Here is a 21230-nt window from a genome sequence, read left to right as displayed (position 1 = left end):
CCGGCTACAATTACTTTAATCTACTCAGGGAGAAACAGTCAACAGGCAAAAGCAGGCAGCCTATAAAGTTGTCAGATGTTTAGGTAAAAGTCCAACTGAGATACATAGGGGTAGAGTAACTGTCAAATTGAATGTAACTCAGAATCTTCCTTAGAAACGCTCAAGGCAGCTCAAACTAAAAGAGAATAAAATTAATTCAACAATACAAATAGACCACATTGTTGGTCAGTCATATGGTCAGCAAGAAATTATATCCAAGATTCAGGTGTCACCTGTCCACAACAGCTGTTCAAGTATCTCATTTGGCTGAGACAGTACCAAAAGTCAGTGTTTTCTTCTGGCTACTTAATCAGAAATGGCTGAAAGGCATTTGACGATGTTAACATCGAGAGCATTAAGGTGTATCACCCAAGAATGACATGTCATGTCCATTACACACAGAAGCTCTGGTAGACAATTAACATCTTAAAATACCTATTTATTTTCCCTATATTACTCGGAATTACTTCCCCTCCGTGACTCCCGGAACCAGGGAAACCTGAGGAAGAGAAAAGAGCCGCCAGGTGCCGGCAGCTCTCGCGAGGCTGACGTGACTTGGGCGTGGCCAGGAGCAACCGCGGGAGATTTGAACTCGGTGTAGCCGAAAGCAGCACTCAGTCGGTGAGGAACGCAGCGGTGGCAATGGTAACGTCTGTGGCTGGGCGCTAGACTGAGGCGCGCAGCGGGCTCCCGGAGCCAGGGAAGCCCGAGGAAGAGCGGAGGGAGCCACCAGGAGCCGGTAGTTCTCGCGAGAGAGGGTGGTGTGGCTTGGGTGGTGCCAGGAGTAACCGCAGGAGATTTAAACGGCCCGAGGAAGAGCTTGTGAACAGGGTGAGCTGACAGGGTATAGCGTGGCAGGAGGGCCCTGCAACCTGCTTGTAAGCCCACAGCTCAGGGAAGTGCTCTAGGTCTCTGCTAAAATGGTGGGCACTCACCTCACAGCTAAAGCCAGTGTTCCTACAGAGAACATCTTCCCCTGAGATGTCTGATGCATCCACACAGATGGAACTGGTAAGGAAGGAGACTTCAGTACAGATGGTAGGTTGCAGCAAGTGCCCAGACCCTTCTCCCCTTGTGAAAAGGTAAGTACCTGCATGAGGTGTGCACAGGTTGATGATCTGCTGTGTCAGGTGGCCGAGTTGCAGGAAACAGTTGAAAGGCTGTGCAGTATTAGAGGAGTTGAGATGGAGAGAGATAGGTGGTTTCATAACCAAGTTCCAGTAGTGGACACCACAGGGAATGAGGCACCTTGGACTCTGGTGATGCACAAAAGCAGGATGCTGCTTCAGTCCCCATTCTCCAGCTTCACAACCAAAACCAGATGTGAAGCTTGAACAGCTGCACACATCCAAGGAGAAACTGTATCAGCAGCACACAGTGGATACTGTAAAAAGCAACTGAGTGCTCATAGTGGGTGACTCTGTTAATGGGCACTGAGGCACCTACCTGCCAACCTGACAGGGAGTCATAAGAGGTATGCTCCCAGAGGAGCTAAGGTCTGAGACATTGCTGAAAGGGAGCACAGACTACTATTCATTGCTACTCTTTCCTGTGAGCATGAATGACACTGCAAGCCAGAACCTGGGCAGCAGAATCAGGCAAGACTATAAAGCCCTGGGGGTGCAAGTGAAAAACATTGGTGCCCAAGTGATCTTTTCCTCCTTTTTACCAGTTGGATGAAAGGGGGCAACCAGAAATAGATGTATAATGCATATTAACTCCTGGCTATGTGGCTGAATGCTGTTGTGAGGGTTTTTGCTTTTATGACAATGGGATGTTCTTTGACTATAATCTTAGGCAAGGGAATCTTAGGCAGCAGCCTGGCCAACTTGGTGAAGCGGGCTTTAAACTGAAGGAGTCAGGTGGTGGAGTCCAAAGTGGCAATGCTCATGCCATTGCATCCAACTGAGGAATAAGCCAAGCAGGATAGTGGCAAATGTTCCTTAGCTGCCTCCCAAGATGAGAACCAGAAGGCCAACCACCTCAAGGGTGTGTGTAGCTATGGTGGACCCTCTTGAACCCCTCTAGGGAAACCTCCATGCTCGATTACCTCCCTGAAATGCCTGTACACCAATGGACACAGGATGGGGAATAAACAGGAAGCACTGGAGATCTGTGTGCAGTCACAGGACCATGATCTCATTGCAATTACAGATATATGGTAGGATTGCTTGCATGACTGGAATGCTGTCATGGATAGCTATGTACCTTTTAGGAAAGGCAAGGTGCTGTGGTGGAGTTGCTGTTTATGTGAGAGAGCAACTGGAATGTATCAAGCTCTGCCTAGGGGTGGATGAAGAACTAGTCAAGAACTTATGGGTAAGAATTAAGGGGCAGGCTAATATGGGTGACACTGTTGCGGGTGTTTACTACAGGCCACCTGATCAGGATGAGGAAGTTGATGAGGCCTTCTACAGACAGCTGAAAGTAGCCTCACAGTCACAGGCCCTGGCTCTCATGAGGAAATTCAACCACCCTGATATTTGCTGGAAAGGCAACACAGCCAAACATGTACATGCCAGGAGGTTCCTGCAGAGCATTGGTGATAACTCTGACACAGGTGGTGGAACAGCCAACAAAGAGAGGGGTGCTGCTGGACCTTGTACTAACAAACAAAGAAGTACTGGTTGGGGATGTGAAGGTTGGGGACAGCCTTGGCTGCAGTGACTGAGATGTTCAAGGTCCTGCACGGAAGAGGCAGGGCAATAAGTAGGATTACACCCCTGGACTTCAGGAGAGCTACCTGTGGCCTCTTCAAAGCCCTAACCCATGGGATTCTCCTAAGCAGGTCTCTAGAATATAGGGGAGTCCAAGAGAGCTGGTCCATATTCAAGCACCACTTCCTCCTAGCTCAAGATTGGTGTGCCCCTAAGAGTGGGAAATCAAGCAAAGGAGGCAGGAGACCTGCATGGATGAGCAAGGAGCTTCTGGGAAAACTCAGAAAGGAAGAAGGAAGTTTACAGAATGTGGAAAAAGGGACTGGCCACTTGAGAGAAATATAGGAATGTAGTCAGAGAATGTACAGATGCAACAAGGAAGGCTAAGGCCCACTGGGAATTAAATCTGGCAAGGGATGTCAAGGACAATGAGCACTTCAAGTATATCAGCAGCAAAAGGAAGACTAGGGAAAATGTGGGCCTGCTGCTGAATGAGGTGGGTGCCCTGGTGACAGAGGATACAGAGAAGGCAGAGTTACTGAATGCCTTCTTTGCTTTGGCCTTTACTGCTAAGGCTGGCCCTCAGGAATCCCAGACCCTGGAGGTAGGATAGAAACTCTGGAGAAAGGAAGACCTTCCCTTGATTGAGGATGATAGAGTTAGAGATCATTTAGGGAAAACTCAACACCCACAAATCCACAGGCCCCAATGGGATGCACCCATGAGTGCTCAGGGAGTTGGCAGATATTATTGCTATGCTGCTCTTCATCATCTTTGAAATGTCATGGAGAACAGGAGAGGTGCCTGAGGACTGGAGGAAAGCCAGTGTCACTCTGGCCTTCAAAAAGGTGCAAGGAGGACCCAGGAAACTACAGGCCAGACAGCTTCACCTCCATCCCTGGAAAGGTGATGGAACAGCTCATCAATAAGCATGTGGAAGAAAAGAAGGTTATTGGGAGTGGTCAATATGGATTCACCAAGGGGAAATCATGCTTGACCAATCTGATAGTCTTCTATGATGGCATGACTGGCTGGGTGGATGAGGGGAGAGCATGGGACAGAAGCCTGGAGGGAAGAGGAGCCCAAGATAGCTGTTTAGTATTCAAGGATGACCTCCTCCAAGCTCAGGAGCAATGCATCCCAGCAAAGAGGAAGTCAGGCAAAAATGCCAGGAGGCCTGCATGGATGAACAAGGAGCTCCTGGTCAAACTCAACCACAGAAAGAAAGCCTACAGAGGTTGGAAGCAAGGACAGGTAGCCTGGGAGAAATTCAGAGACATAGTTCAAGCAGCTGGGGATCACATCAGGAAAGCTAAAGTCCCGATAGAATTGAATCTGGCCAGGGAAATCAAGGGCAACAAGAAAAGCCTCTATAGGTATGTCAGTGATAAAAGGAAGATGGGGGAAAATGTGGGCCCTCTTTGGAAGCAAACAAGAGACCTGGTTACCTGGGATATGGAGAAGGCTGGGGTACTCAAAGACCATTTTACCTCAGTCTTCACTGGCAAGTGCACTAGCCACACCACCCCAGTCACAAAAGGCAAGGACTGGGAGAATGAAGAACCGCCCACTGAAGGAGATCAGGTTTGAGAATATCTAAGGAACCTAAAAGTGCACAAGTGCAGGGACCTGATGAGATGCATCTGTGGGTCCTCAGGAAACTCGCAGATGAAGTTGCTAAGCCATTGATCCTATTTGAGAAGTCCTGGCAGTCCAGTGAAGTTCCCACTGAATGGAAAACGGGAAACATAACCCCCATTTTTAAAAAGGGAAGAAAGGAAGACCCAGGGAACTGCAGGCTGGTCAGTCTCACCTCTGTGTCCAGCAAGATCATGGAGCAGCTCCTCCTGGAAACTATACTCGGGCACATGGAAGAAAATAAGGAGGTGATTGGTGACAGCCAATATGGCTTCACTAAAGGTGAATCATGTCTGACAAATTTGATGGCATTCTGTGATGGGGTTTCCAGCATTGGTGGATAAGGGAAGAGTGACAGACATCATCTACCTGGACTTGTGCAAAGCATTTGACGTGGTGCTGCATGACACCCTCGTCTCTAAATTGGAGAGACATGGATTAGACAGATGGACCACTCAGTGGATAAGGAATTGGCTGGATGGTTGCACTCAAAGAATTTCAGGCCAGGGCTCAATGGCCAAGTGGAGATCAGTGACAAGTGGCATTCCTCAGGGGTCTGTATTGGGACCAGCACTGTTTAACATTTTTGTCGGTGACATGGACAGTGGGATTGAGTGCACCCTCAGCAAGTATGCTGATGACACCAAGCTGTGTGGTACAGTCAACAGTCTGGAAGGAAGGGATGATATCCAGAGGGACTTTGACAGGCTGGAGAGGTGAGCCCATGTGAACCTCATGAAGTTCAACAAGGCCAAGCACAAGGTCCTGCACATGGGTCAGGGCGATCCCAAGCACTGCTACAGGCTGGGTGGAGAATCAGAATGGTTTGGGTTGGAAGGGACCTTAAAGATCATCTAGTTCCAACCCTCCTGCTGCAGGCAGGGACACCCTCCACTAGACCACATTGCCCAAAGCCTCATCCAACCTGGTCTTAAACACTTCCAGGGATGGGGCATCCACAACCTGACAAATTTCAGGATTGCATAAGACTTATGGGATGCTTGGAGATGGAACCAAAAGCAGGGAAGAGGATGGATTTAGGCAATTTGGGGAGGAACAAGTATGTGCAAAATAGAGTATTAAGAGATAAAAAGGGCTGGTTCTTTGTAAATAAGTAATTTAATGGTCAGTATACTTGCCTAGCTATGTCCTGCACCTGACTAGTGCAATCTGTCCTATCTTCTTTCTGAATTTCTTTCTAATTCTTTTCCTGGGTAAGGGACTGTATGTGTGTACTGTTACACGTGTTACAGGTGCATGTGTGTACTGTTACATGTGTTAAAGGTTGGAGAGCTCATGCACCTGTGGTGTCAGTAACCAGAGACCAGAATAAGTAAGTTTTAGTGCTGAAAACTGAGGTGGCACTGCAGGTCATAGCGCCCTGTGCATCCACAGCAACTGGAACAAGTGAAGGTCTGGGTGCCACCAGCTGGACTGGCACCATGGGCTGATAGGCCTGCATGCCAGAGATTGGAGACCAGAGTGAGTGAGGTCAAGTGCCACCTGTGAGAGTGGGACCAGTGGTCACAGCCCCACAAGTGCAAGGTGTGTCTCTAAGGGCCAGAGTATGAGAGGAGCTGGCTATTGGGGGGCACCAGGAGAGTCTTAGCCAGTTACCAGGGAGATTTGCTGGTGTCTGTCATTCTAGGGATGACACTACAGGTGGGTTGGCTAGTGGGATGTGTTGAGCCCCAGCCAGCTTTGGGTGGGTGTGAGCATGTGTGTGTATGTGTGAGCTGGTTTGCACCAGCAAATGGAATGGGGTTGCAACTCCAAGGGTTCACATATCTGGAGAGACTGAGTCTCTGAGCTCAGCTGCTGGCAGGATGACAGTCATACATATATTCTCAGTAGAAGACCTCTGCCTTGCTAAGGCAGAGACAGGAACAGGATGAGACTGTTGCCTGCATTTGTGTGAATGCATGTCTGATCTGTGGAGCTAGCCATAACCCTGTATGTATGCATATGTGTGGTGTGTACATGTACTCTGCCTGTGTGTGCCTGCTGGGAATACAGTTTCAGCCTTTCAACTGGTTAGACCTGGGGGATGGGGCTGTGTAGCAGCTTTGCCTCTCTTGGGCTGTCTGATGTGCAGTAATATACTTTTCCCTGACATCTTCAAAACTAGGTAAGTGCAGTTGGGTAATTACAGTCATAAGCTGTTAATTAAATTTGGAATAATTCTCAACCCAAAGGAGCATCAAGATTGAGGCAGAACCAGCGGAAGAAGCTTGCATACTCTGAAGAACACAAAGGGGAAATAAAAGGTAAAATAGTTATGAAAAGTATGTTTAACACTTTCTCTAGTATTGTCTCTTCTCATTTTGCTGTTAATAATTTTTTAAAATGTGAAGCTGCATTTCAGCACTTCCTAGGAAAAATATAAAAAAAACCAGATAAATTATTCCAGATTGGCCATTAGGCTGTTACATGCCCATGTGAAGAGTACTCTGAAGTCACTTCTAAATCCATTTGAACACAGCAAATAACATTGTTTTAATAAGGCAATTTTACACTCACATAAAAAAAAATCTGCATTTCTGGAATGTAGACATCTACTTTTTTGGGGGGAGAAAACCCCACTAAGTTATTTCATAGGAAAAAGTCCTTCCTGTGGTGCAAGGATCATACCAGAGGCTAGCACTGACCACCTACCATCATGTACCTTGCTGAATTTATCAGTAAATTCATAGAATCACAGAATTGTTGAGGTTGGAAGGTACCTCTGGAAATTGACTAATCCCTGAGATTCCCCTGAGCTTTCTCTTCTGTAGTCTAGACAGTCCCAGCTCTTTCAGCCTCTTTTCATATGACAGATACTCAAGTCCTTTTATGATCTTTATGGCTCTCCCCTAGTTTTACACTAAGTCTGTGCTGCTCTTTGTACTAGGAGATCCAGAACTGTACATAGCACTTGAGACGTCTCACCAGTGCTGAGGGGAAGGATTACCTCCCTTGACATGCTGATGCTCCTCTTCCTAAGGCAGCACAGTATGCCATTGGCCATTGTTGCTGCAAGGGTACATTGTCACCAAGTTGACTGTAAGGCAACACTAGGATGCTCAGGTCCTTTCTGCAAAGCTGCTTTCCTGCTGGTTGGTCCCCAGCCAACACTGATGTGTAGTGTTAGTCTGTCCCCTTTCTTAAACTTCATGAAGTACCTGTTGAACCATTTCTCCAGCCTGTTAAGTTCTGGCTGGATGACAGCACAACCATCTGGTGTATCAAACACTCTTCTGAGTTTCAAAGGTGGAGATGAGTGACAAGTGGTGTTCCTCAGGGGTCAGTCATTATTGGGACCAGCACTGTTTAAGGTCTTTGCTGCCAATACAGACAGTGGGATCGAGTGCACCATCAGCAAGTTTGCCAACAACACCAAGCCATGTGGTGTGGTCAACATGCTGGAGGGAAGGGATGTCATCTAGAGGGACCTTGGCAGATTTGAGAGGTGGGCCTGTGTGAACTGCATGAAGTTCAACAAGGCCAAGTGCAAGGTCCTGAACCTGAGTCAGGGCAATCTTAAGCAGAAATACAGGCTGGATGGAGAATGGATTGAGAGCAGCCCTGAGGAGAAAGACTTCATTATTGGTTGATGACAATCACAGAATGGTAGGGGTTGGAAGGGATGTCTGGAGATCATCTAGTTCAACCCCAACATGAGAAGCTCAACATGAGCTGGCAATGCACACTTGCAGCCCAGACTGTATCCCGGGCTGCATAAAAAAAAGTGTGACATGGAGCTGTTAGGGCAAGTCCAGAAGAGGGCCATGAAGATGATCAGAGGGCTACTATGTATGTTATTTTGGAATTGAAGTTATGGCCTTGCCTTTATTGCCAGCAAAACATGGGCATGGAGCTGTTGGAGCAAGTCCAGAGGAGGGCCACGAAGCTGATCAGAGGGCTGGAGCACCTCTCCTATGAGGACAGGCTGAGACAGTTGGGGTTGTTCAGCCTGGAGAAGAGAAGGCTCCAGGGAGACCTTATAGCAGCCTTCGAGTACCTGAAGGGGGCCTACAGGAAAGCTGGAGAGGGACTGGTTACAAGGGCAAGTAGTGATAGGACAAGGGGTAATGGGTTTAAGCTGAAAGAGGGTAGATTTAGATTAGCTATAATTAAAAAATTCTTTACTGTGAGGGTGGTGAGGCACTGGAACAGATTGCCCAGAGAGGTTGTGGATGCCCCCTCCCTGGAAGTGTTCAAGGCCAGGTTGGATGGGACTTTAGGCAACGTGGTGTAGTGGAGGGTGTCCCTGCCCATGGCGGGGGGGGGGTGGAACTGTATGATTTTTAAGGTCCCTTCCGAACCCAAACCATTCTATGAAATCATCTGCAAGATTGCTGAGGGTGTACTCTATCTCACTGTCCATGTTCTTAATAAAGATGCTAAACAGAAGTGGCCTTGCTGTCACCCCCTGGGGTACACCTCTAGTGCGTGACTGGCTTCGAGCTAGACTTCATAACACTGGTCAGAACCTTCAGGCAGTTTTAATTTTAGTTATCTATTTATCTAACCTGTACTTCATCAGTTTATCCATGAGGATGTTATGAAAGACAGCTTTAGTAAAGTCAAGGTAAATGACATCTACTGTTGTCTCCTTGTCCACCAAACAAGTAATTTTGTTGTAGAAGGCCATTAAGTTGGTCAGATACAATTTCTCCTTTGTGAATCCGAGCTGCCTACTCCCTTTCACCCTCTTGATGTTTGGAGTATCTTGGCTTTTTCCATGTCCTTTGTTATCAACTCCCCTGCCTCATTTAGCAGTGTGCCCAAATTTTCCCTCATCTTTGTTTTTGCCACTGATATAAAAATCTCCTCTTGTTGTCCTTCACATCCCTTGCCATATTTAACTGCAGATGGGCTTTGGCTTTCCTAGCCTCATCCCTGCCCATTCAGACAGTGTCTGTATTATTCCTCCTTTGTGCCCAACTCCTCCTTCCATTTCTTCTATGCTTTCAAACAATATGTGAGTTTTGTCAGAAGCTCCTTGTTCATCGATGTAGGCCGCCCGCCACCTTTTCTTGACTATGTATTATTACCTCCTAACATACTAAATGCAAACTGGAAAAAGAAAAAAGAAAATGCAAAATGAAACCCATACTATAGTTCCTGCTAGTTCATGTAGTCACAGTAAACTTGTATATCAGCTGTAGTGCATGAAGATGAACTACATGTGAAAAGGAAGCTTGGTCTTGCTTTTGTTCTCTTTATAATACAGAATCTGCATGTGATAAATTACTGTTCTTGGCCCAAATTCACAGCAGATATTTATTCACACAGCTCCACTGAAGAACAAGGCAACTACTCTCATTTGTACCTGCTGAAAATATAGCTCATTAGAATCTTCTGTACTATGTTACTCATTAAGTGTGAATGTCAACAATTTCTTTCCTAATAAGAAATTAAGCTTATTTAGATGTCCTAAATTCTTGCCTGGTATACTGCGAAGTCTAGATATGATGTTTGTTTAGTAGTTACTATCTCTGAAAAGTAATTTTGTGAAAAATTCTGCCTTGTTTCAAAGAAAGAAGGTGAAGAACTAGTGAAAACAGAACAATTACTGCTCCACCACCACTGTCCCCATACAATGGTGTGGTGGGTTGACCCTGGCTAGGGGCCAGGTGCCCACCAGAGCCGCTCTGTCACTGCCCTCTTCAGTAAGGCAGGGAGGGGAGAAAGGAAGATGGAAAAACAACCCCAAACTCGTGGGTCGAGATAAAGGCAGTTTAATGTAGCTAAAGCAAAAAGCCGTGCGCGGAAGCAAAGCAAAAACCAAAAGATTATTCTCTACTTCCCATCAGCAGGTGATGTCCGGCCACTTCCTGGGAAGTAGGGCTTCAGTATGCGTACCCCCTACTGCGGAAGACAAACATTGTAAAAAAAAAAAAAAAAAAAAAAAACGAAAAACAACAAATGCCCCTGCCCTGTTCCTCCCCGTATTCTCAGTTTCTTATTGCTGAGCAGACGTCATATGGTATGGAATATCCCTTTGGTCAGTTTGGCTCAGCTGTCCTGGCTGTGTCCCCTCCCAAGATCTTGCCCACCCCAGCCTGCTGCTGGGGAAAAAGGAATGTTGGAAAGACAGCCTTGATGTGTGCTGGCACTGCTCAGTAGTAGCCAAAACACTGGTGTGTTATCAACAGTTTGCTAGCTACCAATACACAGCACCATGAGGGCTGCTGTGGGGAGAATTAACTCCATCTCAGCCAGACCCAATACAAATGGGCAACTGAAAGCAGAAAAGTTCATGCACCACAGTAAATGCTTGATGGATTAAATCATATACTTCAACTGAAATGTTGAACAGAGAAAGGCAACCCAATGAACAATCAACACTTGATCTAGAACAATGAGGAAAAAAGAGAATTTAATTGTGTCAACACAGAGTAGAAAAAGGCAAGGGAATTAGCCATCTAAGTCTCATGGGGCCTTAAATATTTTTCGTGTCTGGGAAAAGGCCATTTTTTTACAGTTGTCACAGTAATAAAATACAAGGTATCTTTTCTAAATAATTTTTTTTCAGGGAATATTACTGTCTTCAGGTTTCTCAAGTGAAAAAGCCTCTATTTTTACACAGATGCTCATTACAACCCTCAAAGTGCTAACTTCTACTTTTTTGGTCAGACAATCAACAGTCACATAAAAAATATTTTTACTGAGGTTCAAAAAGCAGCACAAAACAAGATGGAAACTCCTGATAAAATTTAACTAGAAGTAGTTACACCAATCTGAAAAGTCTGAGTGACAGATAAGGGAAAAAAGTATTGCCTCTCAAGGATGAACAAGATTAACATAAAGACCAAGTGACAGACAGATCCCATCAAGGCCAAATCTGGAAAAGCCTTCCAAATACCAAGAATATGGTGACTGTAGGAGCTCAAGAAGCTCTAAGGAAATCTTTGTAAACATGTAAGTGCTACACTGGGTTCCAAAGGATGAAGTTTTATTTATTACAGATAGCTGATATTACCAACTGACAAAAAATACTGAAGAAAGTCACTTCTGAAATAAAGATTTCCAGTTTCTTCAAGATAACTATTTAGTGAAAACCTAAAATTGCAAGAATGTGAGTTAATTACAGTACTTCAATGCATTTATTAAAAAGAAACCACTGATGCAATCTTAAAATACTAGTTAGAAAATTCAGAAATTCTTCATGCTTCTCCTATTTAATGGGAACAAGTAGGGTTATAGAAGATTGGGAAGGGGCAATTATAATGCCTACATTTGAAAATGTAAAAGAAGAAATATAGAATTATAGAAAAGGCACCCTGCTTTAAAATTTAAAAAAGCTTATGGGACAAATATCATATTATCAATAAATGTTTGAAAAGTAAGAAGTAACTAAAACCAAATACAGATGTGTTAAAGCCAAATGGTATTCAACCTTTTGTGTGACAGAGTTAAAGATCTGCTTAACTAGGAAACTGCATATATCTTGATTTTAAGTACGGATTTTGACACCACCTCACATGACATTCTCATATGCAAATTAAGGAAATGTAATATAGATAGAACAATTATGTTTTATGGCCTGTAGCTCCCTCTTGTAATGTAGGGATTGAGCGTAATTCCTCAAGGGATCTATCTTGAGTCTCGTTATGTGTAGTGTTTCAATTAATGATTTGGCTGGTGAAATAAACACTATACACATTAAATTTGCAGTTGATGAAAAAAGTTGTGATTGGTTTGCAAGTATACTGAAGATCAATATCAGAATTCATAATCACCTAACCCCAGCTTTTTCCCCTGACAAATGGTCTGAGAGGAAAGCAAAGAGTATGAGTCAATAAAGACAAGGCAAGGCACAACAACTAAGTAGAAATAATCCTCTGCCCAAATACAGGATGAGAATAACAGTTCTTCAAAAAAGACCTTTGGGTTTATAGCAGATCATAAAACTAAATGTTACTCAACTATGTCATGATGCTACAAGAAAGGCAAACTTCATACTAAGGTGTATATACAGAAATCCTGCCTGTAAGAAAGACATGCACGTACTCTCTTTACTTTCATCAGCACTGATAAGGCATCAGCTGGAATTCAGTGTTTAGCTTTGTGCACTGATTATCAAGAAGGATGTGGACTGACTGGAGAGACTTCAGTGGAGATCAATATGCACTTTGGAAAAGAAGAATGAATTAGGCTTGTTTAGCCAAAAGAAAGATCAGAGCAGCTATTACTACAGCTTTCAGATACACAGAAGACTGTTGCATTGGAGAGAGACAAATCTTTCCTCCATGTCTATGATGGATAGAAAGTAATGAACTGAAACTATAACAAAGAAGAATTAAGTTAGACACTGAAGCAAAATTTGCAGACCAACGTGACATTGTCTGGGAATATGGTGGATCTCCATATCTGAAAGTTTTGAAAATTGAATCGTATAGAGGATTGATCCAAATTCTCTTCAAGCTCCTTCTAGCCCTATTTTCAATACATTCTGTGAAGATTGTGAAGCATTGTCAATTGATAGGAACACTGCAGTATCGAGCAGGAAGAATGAGTTGGTTATGATAACTGGAAGAAAGAAATAGGACATCAATCACAGTGTCTTGGATTTACGGACTACTAATAGGAGGACCTTCAGTTACAAGCTAGTAGTTCACCAGCTGGAAATAAAAGGATTAAGATGACCACTGTATGCTTGGTAATCTTACAAGGGTCTTCCATCATCATTTTTTGCTTGAACAAAAATGCTGTCCTGTGATATATATTAAAAGTTATTCCCAGCAGAAAGTACGACAAATGACATTGTGAAAGGCATGTCACAGGCTCCTCACCTAGAAAACTGCATGCAGTATCTCTTGATCATCCTTAATAGAAAAATTATTTAATTTTCACTTTGACACAAGCATAGTGTGACTATGAAGATAATCAGATGAATGGAAAACTTTTGTTACCAAATGGTCTGAAAGTAGTTGTTCTGTCTACTATTTACTAGACTAAGAGCTGAGAGCAATAATAATGGCATTAAGGTTCACAGAATGGTTTGGCACGGAAGGGACCTTAAAGATCAACCAGTTCCACTCACCCTGCCATGGGCAGGGACACCTACTACCAGATCAGGTTGCTCGAAGGGAACAAGGAAAGAATTAAACTATTTATACAGTACTCACTCAGGAACAAACAGACATTTCATCAAAAGATTTATATCCTAATTTTTATAAAGAGGTTTTTATCAAATGTATTTGCAATAACAATAAAACCCTCTCCTGCCAATAGGAGAGGCGAAAATCCCATCCGAATGACTTTTTAATGCAATTTAATGTGCTTCTGACAAACAATGGTTCAGAATCATCTTTTCTTACTAAACCCTCAAGATATTTTGCAGTCGTACATAGGTATGTGTAATTCATACTTCCTGTATAAAGGTCTACTCATGGATGTACACGTATGAAATACAAAACGGACCTTCTTTACAATAAAGGCCTTTTAAAGTTACTTTTTATACCTGTACAGACATATGCACCTTCCTGGTTTAAATCACCATGACTATTGGCAGCTCTCACTTTATTCCTACAGCTTGGACCACAGCCTTGTCAATCAAGCAGCGATGTTAACCAAGCAGTCTTCCCCTTTTTCAGCTGCCCCTCTCTTTGCTTGTTGGTACTGTGCTAAGACTGTTTGGGTGGTTACTTATTAATTTAGTACTTACAAATTCCATCAGTCTCCTCCCTAACTCCTCCTTCACTCACAAGCACGCTTCAAATTCATTTTTGATGCAATTGACTTAAAATAATTGCTAGATTTCTGCTAAAAAACTCAATGAAAGTGGTACAGAAGTAATGCAGATTATTTAGAGAAGAGAGTTGATTACTGACGTTCAATGTGACAGCAAAGGCTTACAAATTCATCTTCCTTCTCCACTTTTCACAAATGGGAGCGATTACAAGATACTTTCTTTTTTTCCCCTTCTACTCAAGCGGCAGGTTCAAATCACAGACTGATTTATAATCTAACCAACAGAAAGGAAACTTGGGATCTTTTTCTTTATTATTATTATCACTAATTCACTTTGGTATGGTTTCAGAAACAAGTTAGAACTGTTCTTCCAAATCAGTTCAAGCCATCTTTCAGTCAAAATAGGACTACTATATTAATTTTTTAAAATAAGCATATTACATAGCCAGTCTTCATTAATTCTGAATATTTTTTTTAGTGCTTTGAAGAGTATCTGGAAGTAAAGCTCTGCATTATAAATGGGCTTAATCTGAACCAATATGAAAATAATATTTTAAAATTTCACACTGTATCTCATAAGTCACTCAGAGAAAACATTTTTGTACTTTCACACCCTCATTATGAATAATGCAAAGAGCCAATTAATAGAAAATGTTCTGAATTATGAATTAGGACCAAATAAAAAATGTAAAATTACAAAAAAAACAATGAATGCTTGTTTTAAATTCCCCTTCCAGACAGGTAACCATTTTTAACTACATCTGCTATCCACATTTGATCTATATCTTTATCTATTCTTATGGCTAATGAGGAACAAATTACTTATTACTCATGAATGACACTAACTACCCACTCTTGCACAAAAGAAGAATATTACAATTTACATTTAAATGAGATTTGAAATGTTAATGAACAGAGCCAGTATTCTAATTATCTATACAAATACATTAAATTAAGGTGAACTTTAGGAGATGAATTACTTCAGAATCATACTCTGTTTGCCCAGTGGCATTAGTGAAGAATAGCTCAGTATTTGTAGGATAATTCCCAATAATTGGGGGTCATAAATGGGCAAACAGTGCCACTATATATTTAATATCATTTGATAGGATGGAGATGGTTAATCTTTATCTTACACATACAAAAATAGCTTAAGAAAACATCTCAAAGACACTTGACATTTTCTTTAAGTTTATGTAGAGCCTTAGATTTAGAGCGTGCTTCTTCCTGCAGTCAGTGGGGTCCAGATGGACACGGAATCTTGGCCTCTATCTCCAGTTGCAATGGTTAATTTCCCTTTGCCTGTTTTTTTTTTTTTTTAAATATATAATTGTCATTTAAACATTTGTGAGCAGGATGGTAAAGAAATCCACAGGAATGTTTTGTGTATATGAGCTGAAGATGCTTTTTTTCAATTAAAAAGGCCAAATGAACATGTTTTTTTTCTTTTTTGACCAGTCATACTGATTTTACTGCAGTCCTAGCTCTATGTCAGATGAAATCAAGAAATATCATTAAGTTTTTCTGACTGAAGCAAACATTTTCTTTACTTATATTAGCAAATCCAGAAAAGTTGGTAAGTCTATTCAGAATCATCATTCAGCTTAAAACAATCACTCCTCTAGTTTTTAATTTTTTGCCTCATTTATTTTAACTGTTCTCGACATTGGCAGACTCCAGATATCACTAAAGGATCAAGAAATTGGCAACAACAAAGTAACCTTCAAACAAAACTAAGACAACAGTCTGTGCCATGATAAAATTTCTTTTTTTTTTTTTTATAAATAACTAGTGCTTTATTTACTCATATTATGTGAAAAAGGATAGATCTCCAGAAGGATTGAATTGAAAGAATTCAGTAAACAATGTAGAGGGATTGTAGTAGAATGACATCTCAAACTTTGCGTTATAGTTCAAAAGGCACTAAGCAATACCTTAGTTTTAAATAGCGTGGCCACACAAAGTTGGTGAAAAAAGTAGCAAAGTCCAAACAGATTTAATATTTGGATTATGACAACATTCCTGAACGAACTCACAATTGTATTATTAAGCTATATTATTTGCTATTTTTTAAATTATATAAAAAGTCCATACATTAGTTTGAATCACTTTCTGTTCTGATATTGAAGTGCTTTTCACAAGTTTGACACTTCCTTCTGGCAATACCCACACGTGATTTCGTACTGTTCTTCCACTAACTTAATGGTCTGCTCAGAAATTCCAGTTCCATTGTTTGTTGCAACTCTTGCTCATTTGCAGCATGCTCTTTGTTTCAAACTCAGCAGCAACTGCTGATGCCTGGAAACATTTTTTACACTAAGGAAGGTCTTAAAGAACATTGAAATGAGTCACTGATAGTGAATTATGCATAGATTTAAACTCCCATCTGAGTCTACTTTTTTAATCATTATCGCTATCTTCTGCTTCTCTTAATAATAAGTTAAATAAAGAAACAAGATAAGAAGATAAGAAGCTCTCAAGATTTATATTTAAGAAGGTTAAAAGTTCAGCAGTCTCCAGGTAGACAGGGTCAATACCAATTCCACCCGCAGCATCCAGCAAATGAGCTTTATGAGAGGGTAGTGGAGCTGCTCATGATTAAAAATTAGAATAGCACTTGCAGGTTAACTGTTAATTACTCACAGCATTTGGCTCACATGTTTTGCCTTGAATATAGATAGATGGGACTTATCTGCCCATGCAAAAATAAAAGGGCATACTGGCAAAAGAATTTCAAACATTACAGTAAGAGTCAAGATTTTGGGGGGACTACTTAATTGACTTTCTATTCTAAGCAGAAATTCCCCATCACCTGCAGCTCACATAATTAACGTAAAGATGGAAAAACCTGTCCTCTCCTTAGTCTTTGTGTAGCCAACACCTTCTGTGAAAAACTTAACACTCTGTATTATTCTGGATTATAATAGGAACTACACATAACAGAGCAGGTAAAGGGCCAGACCTCTTGCACCATAGCCAGACTGGCCAGTAATAATAATTTATTTTAAATATTGCAAGCCTGGGTGAAAAGCTTCTTCAAAAGTCCAGAAACCTTGCAAAAACTACTGATTTGGGATTAAAAGTTAAAGTGTTACAATGATCAGGAATATATTGAAAAGGATTCATCAAAATCAAGTTTTTAAGAAATCAGGAATCAACAAGGTAGGCATTCATGTCTGTATTGGACTAATAAACAATTACCATACAACCAAATGGAAAAAGCTGGAATGCTTTTCATGTAATATTTTGGTATGTACTTTTAAAGTAAAATGCACAAGAAATATACTAGCCAGCGGCCAACTCCTGTTTTCGATGCCAAATACTTTTTGGAAGGAATACTTACTTGTTGCTGAAGTTTAGACACAAACCCTATTGCAGCAGCTGCTCCCCGACTGTGTGAATGCACATCACCTTTCTGCATGTTATAACGAGGGTAAACTCCATTATCTCCTTTGTATGCAGTTTTTCCCCTCTTTTTCCATTTCACTGGTAGCCCTTCTTTGTACCTCCATTTTTCTTCATCTCTCTATACCTTTGATATTTTAGTCAGGACCATTTTAGTTTTAGCCAGTAAAAAAAGGTGCCCAGTTGTACATGTCTGTCTTCTTTATTCTGTCTCTGAAAATTTACTTCCAGTGAAACAACATTTTCTAGTTGGACTGTATTCTATTTTTAGACTATCTCCATATCTAGTTTAATTTCTGAGCATTTCATTATTATTTTTATTATTGCAAACTCTTCAAGGTTGCTTCTTTGCTGAACTTCTCTGAATTGTGCAAACAGGTGGTACTAAGCATACAATAGATTCTTTTTTTCTTGAACTCTCAAAGGTTATGAAGTGTATTTGGAAACATTCAGTGCATTTCTTGAATTCCAGGATTTTATTTAGACACAGTAGGTGCTATTATCTCCAACATGCATATCACCTGTATACCTGATTTATGCAAAAACTAGAATTTGACATGCACAGAGGATCTGTATTTATATTTCCATCAAATTACACTTTACATGTAATCATAGTAATCACTATCAACATGTTTCATATTGGAGATCAAATTTTTAAATGCTGCTGGAGTCTTCACATCAGAAACCTCTTTCCAGGAAATTTGGAAAAATAACGCAACTTTTAAACTTCCTTCATTATGCAGGCTTACAATTACATTGCGGGGTTTTTTAAGGAGCCAAAAATGTATCACACTGTGCTCTAGACTCTCCATATAAAACTGGAACTACTCAGCTGAAACAAGCCACTAAAAAATCTTTCCAGCCAACAAGATGAAATGAAACTTTTAAGTCTCTCTCAGTGTCAAGAAAAATTCTACAAGCTTCAAGATGGCAATGTTTCACATGAGTAACCTGATGACAGAAAGTAAATTCACACTATAGTCATTCATTCTTGTCACCTCCCTACAGGTCAAGAATGGTCCCATTTTTGTGGCTTTCCCATGACTAGTTGCAAAATTGGATATAGGAAGCTTCATTTCATTTGTATGAAAGAAGGTTTCTCAGTTAACTTCACCCAAATATTGCCCAAACGAAAAAGTTAAGAGTTGGGGTTGAACTTCCATATACAAAAGACTAATCTCCACAAAATATTACTGCCAGTGCCTGTTCTGTATGGTAAGTGTATTTTAAGTGTTGTTTGCACTTTACCCGTGTTATTCCTGCAACTCAGTGAAGGAAGCACAGAATATAGTTTAACATCTTATCTAACACAGCTATGGGCATTACAAACTGAGTTGCTGAACAACATGTACAGCTCCTACGTGGACAGAAGCAGAAAATAAAATACTCTGCATACCTGATGGTTATTAAAAAACCTCTTAAAATAATTTGTGATGACTAATGAAAGTCAGCATTATCCCATGCTTTTCTGACCTTAGTTCTGTGGAAAGTGTGGAAAGATTGTTTGCTTGTTTTTAATGAGTACCTTTTCTTATCCAAATACTACACACCTGATGATACTCCAAGGCATGGGTTGGAATATTACCTTTTCCACTAAAGCAGTTTATCTGCCTGCCAGAACTGCTTGCATTTCAAAGGCCCTGTATAAAATATAATTGCTTATCAAAAAAGGGCAGTAGACTCTAATGATAGAAATCTGACCGTTTAAGCTGTACTGGGTCTGGATGGGATGGAGTTAACTGTCTTCAAAGGAGCCCACACGGAGCTGGTGCTTTGGACCTGTGACTAAACCAGCCTCACTCACACACCAGCGCCTTGGCTGTTGCTGAGCAGCGCTTGCACAGTGCCAAGGCTTTCTCTGTTTCCCACTCTGTCCCCTCAGTGAGTAGGCTGGGGGTGGGCAAGAGGTTGGGAGGGGACACAGCCGGGACAACAGACCCAGACTGATGGATATCACATTCCATGTCATATGACGTCATGCTCAGCAATGAAAGCTCAAGGAAATGAGGAAGAAGGGGAGCTGTTGGCAGTTAGAACGTATGTCTTCCCAAGCAACCCTCATGGTGCTGAGGCCCTGCCTCCCAGGCAGTGGCTGGACATCTGCCTGCTGATGGGAAGCAGTGAGTGATTCCTGCTTTGCTTTGCTTGGGTATACAGCTTTTGCTTCACCCATTAAACTGTCTTTACCTCAATCCACGTGACTTCTTGCTATCGTTCTACTTTCTTCCCATCCCACAGGAGAGTGGAGGGAGCAAGAGGCTGTGAGGGTTTGGCTGTTGGCCGCCGCAAACTACAAGGCAAATAAAATAATCTCGAAAGTATATTTAAACAAAACTCATTTCGCAAACTTAGGAAGTTGTGTCCTATCTTGTCCAGAGATATCTGGATAGGTACTCATGTACATGCATCCCAGAAGCCTTTTGTGAACAGAAAATTGCTCTAACTTACAGGAGCCCGTGGGCTTTATACAAAATGCCTGCGGGCCCCATAGGAAGCTAGGAGCAGTCTGGAAGCACCAGACTGCTAAACTACAGAAATATTCCCCCATAAACTCTTAAAACTAGCGCTTATCCAACTTCCACCCCTGCGCTAGACTCTAGGGACTTGGGAATTAAACAGCTGTAGACATGATGCAGCCCTTCATCGCTCTGAGCGGCAAAACCTTTTTCACCTGGCAGTATTCTTTCGGAAAAAACATGAAATGCATTCAATGTAAATAATTCACTCGGTGTGAGAAAGTAACACTGCAGCTATGTGATAATGGGAGGAGCAAACTGGGTTAAAGCAGCACGCCTCAACAAGCAGTAGACAGCAGAAAAAACTGGGACACAAGCAAGAAAAAAAAACCCCAAACTCCAAAGCACTCACAAATAATCATTTAATCTGAAAAGCTGTTTTTCACTTGACCATGGTTCCGGACTCTGAGATTCACTTCCTGTGAACATGTGAATATTAGAAGTGCACTGAAATGAATGCTCAGATCAGTGAATTTTAATATTAAACATCCAAATATTTATCCAAATCTAGTTTAGAGTTATATATTCACTCAAAAATTATATTAAGTTTCATACTGGCCAGTTAAATCAGTCACTCACACTCAGGCAACTGGAATAAAACAGATAAAATCTGTAGCTGAAAGAGACTTAATGATTTTCAAATACCCATACCAAACTTCAGCAGCTATATACAAAGAACTATTAGCTAAAACCACATGTACATGTGCGTACACAGAGATAGATGTGCACCCATGCAAGAAATGTAGAACTCTTGAACATGCACAAAGGCTGCATTTGTTGAATAGCTACATCAAATACGTACACTACTGATAATTATCCATTGTCAGAAGCTGATGTAGTACAATACATTCCCTTTCATACTTCAGAACCTAATGTCATGAATTTAACTTATCAGATGTTAAGGCCACATCTCCAAGGTATTAATTAACTGAGTATCAACAGCTTGTACATTTGTATAATCCTTCAGAAATATACAATTCTTTCTCTCAAAACTTGGAAGCTGTTCAAAAATGGTTAAATAAACAATCACTCAGCTGTCAGTTAAATTGCATGAGTACTATTCTTCTATTCAACAGTGTACGCAAAACCTTTACTATAAACACTGAAGCACTAAAATAAATTTAAAAGATCTTGAATTTTGGGAGCATCTGGCTATTCCTTATCTTACATGCATTAGGATGTAGCAGAGCTGCTGCTTATTTTATCAAATGTGTCAATCACCAACTTAAATCAGATAATTTTGTCTTTTCCACAGAAGTTTCAATGCAACTGTTTTACTGTATCTCATTATCTT

At 41.4% G+C, this 21230-nt stretch overlaps 1 long non-coding RNA gene across 1 annotated transcript; it reads left to right on the top strand.

Moving 5' to 3' along the window:
- Positions 1-624: 624 nt before the first annotated feature.
- Positions 625-20978, top strand: LOC142600435 (uncharacterized). The gene is made up of 4 exons (XR_012833908.1): positions 625-870; positions 6530-6601; positions 18429-18635; positions 19172-20978. It is a non-coding gene; the product is annotated as an uncharacterized LOC142600435 (long non-coding RNA).
- Positions 20979-21230: the final 252 nt, after the last annotated feature.

The sequence above is a fragment of the Balearica regulorum genome, chromosome 2, assembly GCF_011004875.1.
Source record: "Balearica regulorum gibbericeps isolate bBalReg1 chromosome 2, bBalReg1.pri, whole genome shotgun sequence".
Classification (NCBI taxonomy): domain Eukaryota; kingdom Metazoa; phylum Chordata; class Aves; order Gruiformes; family Gruidae; genus Balearica; species Balearica regulorum.
This window is presented reverse-complemented; position numbering and strand designations above follow the sequence as displayed.